Genomic DNA, 6345 nt, shown 5'->3' with positions numbered 1-6345 from the left:
TAATTATTATCAAGGACTGTAAAGAGTCTTGGGTGTTGCCCTACTTGCAAGCTAACAAGGCAGCCAGACACAGTTTCAAAACTGCCGACAGAAGACATGATATTCCTGATCAAAGACTAAGCCTCAATTACTGTATTTTCTCGTTGGATTCCACCTGCCTCCCATGCCCCACAAGAGTGATTGTGTGTGCAACCAGGAGAGTGGGTTTAAATCACCATTGAAAGAATCTGAGATCAGAAAATCCCAATCTTTTGTAAGGGATGTTAGCCAACTCTCCCAATCTTTGCCCCAGAAGGAGACATTATCTTCATTTTTACAGGACAGCAAACAAACCCACCTTCTGCCAAGAAAGGAGATACCATCTTTATTTTCCAAGGCTGTTTGCTATATAAACATCTTTGAAAAGATAATCCAGATAAAAGCTGATAATGTCTCTGCTCAAACGACTTAGAGAAACACAAGAGACCCATAGAGAATTGCCACCCAACAATTATTCTTTTCTGTTATTTCTTTCTAGCATAATTGCACTGTGACTGGAGAACACAGTCTGTGTGACACAGACCTTCAGGAAGTTTGTGGAGAAGCTTGGGGGAGGGCTCTGGGAATGAGAGCACCACACATCACAGAACTGTGCACAGACCAACTCTATCCCCAGCACCATCAGGCCCTGCCTTCATCAGAGAATCACCCTTCAATTCTTGGAAAGACAGAACCTCTGAGTTTGCAATCCACTGTCCTTGAAAGGAGAGGAAAAAAAATGAGGGAGCAAACACCCCAGGGCAGCTAGTTATCACATGTGTGTTCCCATAGCCTTGGTACCCCCCACCTCCCCAACCCTTCAATTTCACCACACAAACACCTGGTATCTGGGCCGCTCTTGCTAATTTCCATTCTGTGGAAATGATGGAGCTGGAAATGGTCTTGCTAAAGCAATGAAGAGAACAGGTGATAGCAAAATTTTCCCTCCGTAGCTGTGCCTATTGCCCCACAGTGTCCCCAACATCCCACAACTTCTACACCTGTTCACAACTGTCTTTGTCTCCTTACTACCCTCTCAGAGTTTTACGTTAGTTCCACAGACTCTGTCTTCTTCCTCCTCTATCAGTTTCTCAACCCTGGCTGCATAGTCATTGGACCTGAGGATATTTAAAAATAATAATGCTCTGCTCCTGGAGATTTTAATATAATTGGTGCAAGGAGCCTTTTTGACTAGCAATTGTTCCTATAACTCCCTGGGCAATTTTAATAAGCAACAAAGGTTTTTCTTCAATCCCTGTCTCTAGTTTCCTTGGAGATGATGTCAGAAAAGAGACCTTACAGCACAGGTTTCTTAATCTTCCTGTCAGGAACCGGAAACTTGTATTTTGTTTAATGCTCAGATTATTGAACTCATATACCTAATAAGCAGATATGTTAAAAACAAATTATCTTGAAAATTTAAGCTTACTATAATTTGATTAAATTCTTTTCAATCATTTAAAATGCAATTATGCATTTACAATGGCTGATTATTTTTGAACACTTCAGATATCATAAAACTTTCATAAATGCAGACTAAATAGCTTATTACAATGTATTCTAAAGCCTCAGAATAATAGATTTATTCATTCCTTTGATAATTTATGTGCTTGTTTTATACCTTCCTAGGGGATATTAATATACTTATTTTAATATCTACGGTTTCAGTAATATATTTTTATCTCTCCCCTTGGGGGGAGTGATAGTACTAGACCCAGAAGGAAAAGTGTACACACCCAGCTTAGCCCTGGCTGCAGGAAGTGGGGAACTGGCTGACCCATTTTTGGTCTGGGAGCAGGACTCATCACTAGTTTGCATGAACTTCTGACCTTACTGAAACATAATTTTTAAGATCACACCTTCACTTGAGTTTAATTTTTTTTACAACCTGGTGTCTTTCAGGAAATGAGGTAGTACTTTTAAAGTCTCACTTGTCAGAATTGCAAAACCCACTGTTCTGTCAGTAGATATATTGACTTGGTCTATTACCTTTTTAAAGAAATATGTGTTCCTTGTTGGTATTTTATTAAAATGAGTAGGGACATCTATGGTTTCATTTCCTATGAGATGAGGCATTAGGTATCGGTAATACATGCTTCCTCTTTGGAACATTTGACTATTTCATCTTTTTGGAACACACTTTGAACTCTTCTTCTGCTTGGTAATTGTGTGATCACTGATCCTGATTAAGTATTGTACCTTCTTTCCACCTAAATTATTATGCTAATCCCAGTACCAACCAAAGCAGTCCTCCCTCTTTCTTCTATTGAATATTTCCTTCTTTTCCAAGTGAGATGAGGGGAGATAGAAAGACAGACTACTGCATGTGCCTTGGACCGGGATCTACCTGGCAACCCCCATCTGGGGCTGATGCTCTACCTCTCTGGGGCCATGCTTGCAACCAAGCTACTTTTAGCGTCTGAGGCCAGAGACTCCACGGAGCCACTCTCAGTGCCTGGGGCTGAAGCGCTTGAACCAATCGAGCCATGGCTGTGGGAGGGGAAGAGAGAGAAGGTAGAAGGAGAGGGGTGGATAAGCAGATGGTTGCTTCTCCTGTGTGCCCTGATTGGGAATCAAACCCAAGACATCCACACACTGGGCCGACACTGTACCACTGAGCCAACAGGCCAGGGCCTATCCTTCTTCTTCTTGTTGGGTCCTGTATTTTCCTACATTATTGGTTTGTTTACTCAGTTCCATAATTTTATTTTTTCTTGGAAACAAATATGTGCATATATACTTATATATTTTATAAAAAACAGTAATTTAGTGGGGGAGCCAGAATGTCCATATGTAAACAACAGTCATGTTAAAATCCATCAACAAGAAACAAATCCATAATTGGTTATTAATTTTTTTGTATTGCAACTATATTTTTGTATTCATTATGTAACTTTTCTCGAGAATAATTATGTATCCATGATTTTTCCTAGCCTCAACTTACTCCAAGTAATCATAATAATAATATTTTGTACTTCAGTTATCACAACTTGGTCAATGGAAACCCTTATAATTACATCCTTTGGCCTTTTGATATTGCCCCTAACATTTATTTTTGTATTTTCCTGAAGTGAGAAGTGGGGGTGGGGTCAGGGGTGGTGGTGGCAGAAGACAGACACACTCCCACATGTGCCTGACCAGGATCCACCCAGCATGCCCACCAGGGGGCGATGTTCTGCCCATCTGGGGTGTTGCTCCACTGCAACCAGAGCCATTCTAGCCCCTGAGGCGGAGGCCATGGAGCCATCCTCAGCACCCAGGCCAACTTTGCTCCAATGGAGCCTTGGCTGTGGGAGGGAAAGAGAGAGGTAGAAAGGAGAAGGGGAAGGGTGGATAAGCAGATAAGCAGATGGGCGCTTCTACTCTGTGCCCTGGCTGGGAATCGAACCCAGGACTTCCACACTCTGGGTCGATGTTCTACCGCCGAGCCAACCTGGCCAGGGCCGCCCCTAACATTTTTTTAAAATATAAAATTAGGCCCTAGCTGGTGGTTCAGTGGATAGAGTGTTGGCCCAGCATATGGATGTCCCGGGTTCAATTCCCAGTCAGGATACACATGAGAAGCGACCATCTCCCCCCACCCCAACAATCTGCTTGGTTGAGCTATCCTCAGTGCCGGCTTGGTTGCCAGGTAGATCCTGGACAGGGCACATGTGGGAGTCTGCCTTTCTATCTCCCTCCTCTTACTGGGAAAAAGGAAAAAAAAATATATATATATATATAATTATTGCTTTCTGGTAAAAACAGGATATTACAGGCTTATTCTGATCTACACCCTGAATGTAAGGAGCTGTCTCTACTCTGGCATTCTTGGTGTCTTTCACTTGACAATTGTATGAAATGGTGGGCATGGAAGGATGCATATGGAATATGGGCAGAAGTTCCATCACTGCTGTTGAGCCATTTACATTCAAAATTGTAATGTAATTTTGAAAATACATCCCATTTTGAAAAATATCCCATGGTTTCCAATGATTTTTAAAATTTAATATATTATATTGCTGTGCCCTACTTTTATTGTAGTCGATGGTGCCAACCATTACTAAAATTTTCTTTTTGGTAACAAAAGGCCAGTTTAATAAACACATGTATTCTTTAAGGTCCAAGAACTGTCCCTCATTCAAGGAAGTCATAGTCTAGCAGAAGATAAACTGGGTGTTACATGTGTCACCATCCCCCTTGCCTGGAGTGGGTTCAGAGGCTGCTTGTCAGAACCTTTCACATCCCCTGGCACGTGTGTTCCTGAGCATAACTGCGTGAGATCGAGATCAACATAGAGATGTTTATAAATAGTCACAGGGGGCTCAGAAGACCCTCGGAAACAAACACACCAAGAAATTAGTGAGTGAGAGGGAGGGAAAGGTGCTCTTTGTGATGAGAAGCTTGAGAGAGAAACGGCATTGAGAGGGTGGAGCAGGAATGGTAGGAAGAGAATTACAGGAATATTTGGGACAAAAATGAAAGAAGAAAAGTATATAGAGAGAAGACAGACGTGGAAAAAATGGTTGATGTTGAGAGAGGTTTTAGAAGCAGAGAAAGATGTACAGACAGTAAAGGTTAGAAAAATGGACCGGGCCCTGGCCAGTTGGCTCAGTGGTAGAGCGTCGGCCTGGTGTGCCGAAGTCCCGGGTTCGATTCCCGGCCAGGGCACACAGGAGAAGCGCCCACCTGCTTCTCCACCCCTCCCCCTCTCCTTCCTCTCTGTCTCTCTCTTCCCCTCCTGCAGCGAGGTTCCATTGGAGCAAAGATGGCCCCGGGCACTGGGGATGGCTCCTTGGCCTCTGCCCCAGGCGCTAGAGTGGCTCTGGTCACAACAAAGTGACGCCCCGGATGGGCAGAGCATCGCCCCCTGGTGGGCAGAGCGTAGCCCCTGGTGGGCGTGCCAGGTGGATCCCGGTCGGGCGCATGCGGGAGTCTGTCTGACTGTCTCTCCCCGTTTCGAGCTTCAGAAAAAATACAAAAAAGGAAAAGAAAAAAAAAGAAAAATGGACCGAAGGAGAAAGAAGAGTGGAGCGGGAGCTCATACAGTTTCATCCTGGCCCATGAATACAAGTCACAGACTAAGTGACTGAAAGAAAGCTGGCAGGATGCTTATAGGTGAACACAAATGAAGAACTGAGCTCTGAGTGGAGCTACAGGGAAATGTCCATCCTTGGTGATGCTTGACCCTACTGGCCACTGGCCGTTGGGCTCCTCATTTTTGGCTCCAGTATTTTCTATCTTGACGGCCATCCCAGACTAATAGCTTTTGTAAGTTCTGCTACTGGACATACCTTTCCACAATTGTTGGTATTAAAAGATCTCTGCATCTCACATTCACTGGGATTAGCTAAAAATCTTAGGTTGTACTTGCCCCACACGTCGTTGGTTGGCCCTATCCTGTCACTGTCTTCATCACTGTCAGCAATCTCTTCCACAGGTTGGGAGCCACAAGCATTATTATTCTTATAAATATTCAAGGCCTTCAGTCTCTGAAGCACAATCTTACTAAATGCTTTGCCACTGGCTACCTGGTTCTTTCCCCAGTCTATAAAGTTAGCATTTCAAAGCTAATTGCAAAAACTTTCTTTGGGTTCTTCTTGTCTTCTTGTTGCAAAACCATTTCTTCTAGTTAACATAGGCTTATATCACTTGGGGTCTGATCAGCTTGACTTCCTCATGGTGGAGTAACTAAATTGGACTCCTTTCCAGACTGCTAGAGTAGGCCAAGGAACAAAAACTACAAGCATTCCCCTTAAGGTCAGAAACAAACTAGAGTATCTGCTGTCATCACTGTTATTTAATACAGTATTGGAAGTCTAGCCACAGCAATCAGGCAAGAAGAAAGAAAAAGCATCCAAATTGGAAAGGGAAGTAAAATTGTCATTATTTGCAGATGGCATGATACTTTATATAGAGAACCCTAAAGATTCCACCAAAAAACTACTAGAATTGATAAATGAATTCAGTAAAGTAGCAGGATACAAAACAAACATCCAGAAATCAGTTGCATTTTTTTTTGTATTTTTTTTGTATTTTTCTGAAGCTGGAAATGGGGAGGCAGTCAGATAGACTCCCGCATGTGCCCGACCGGGATCCACCCGGCACGCCCACCAGGGGGCGACACTCTGCCCATCCAGGGCGTCGCTCTGTTGCGACCAGAGCCACTCTAGCACCTGGGGCAGAGGCCAAGGAGCCATCCCCAGCACCCGGACCATCTTTTGCTCCAATGGAGCCTCGGCTACGGGAGGGGAAGAGAGAAACAGAGAGGAAGGAGAGGGGGAGGGGTGGAGAAGCAGATGGGTGCCTCTCCTGTGTGCCCTGGCCGGGAATCGAACCCGGGACTTC

At 43.9% G+C, this 6345-nt stretch overlaps 1 non-coding gene across 1 annotated transcript; it reads left to right on the top strand.

The window, feature by feature from the left end:
- Positions 1 to 4592: 4592 nt before the first annotated feature.
- TRNAT-GGU (transfer RNA threonine (anticodon GGU)) lies at positions 4593 to 4668 on the top strand. The gene has a single exon. It is a non-coding gene; the product is annotated as a tRNA-Thr (tRNA).
- Positions 4669 to 6345: the final 1677 nt, after the last annotated feature.

The sequence above is a fragment of the Saccopteryx leptura genome, chromosome 6 (genome assembly GCF_036850995.1).
Source record: "Saccopteryx leptura isolate mSacLep1 chromosome 6, mSacLep1_pri_phased_curated, whole genome shotgun sequence".
NCBI classification, from domain to species: Eukaryota; Metazoa; Chordata; class Mammalia; order Chiroptera; family Emballonuridae; genus Saccopteryx; species Saccopteryx leptura.
The sequence above is the reverse complement of the archived record's forward strand: the minus strand, read 5'-3'. Positions and strand labels throughout refer to the sequence as shown.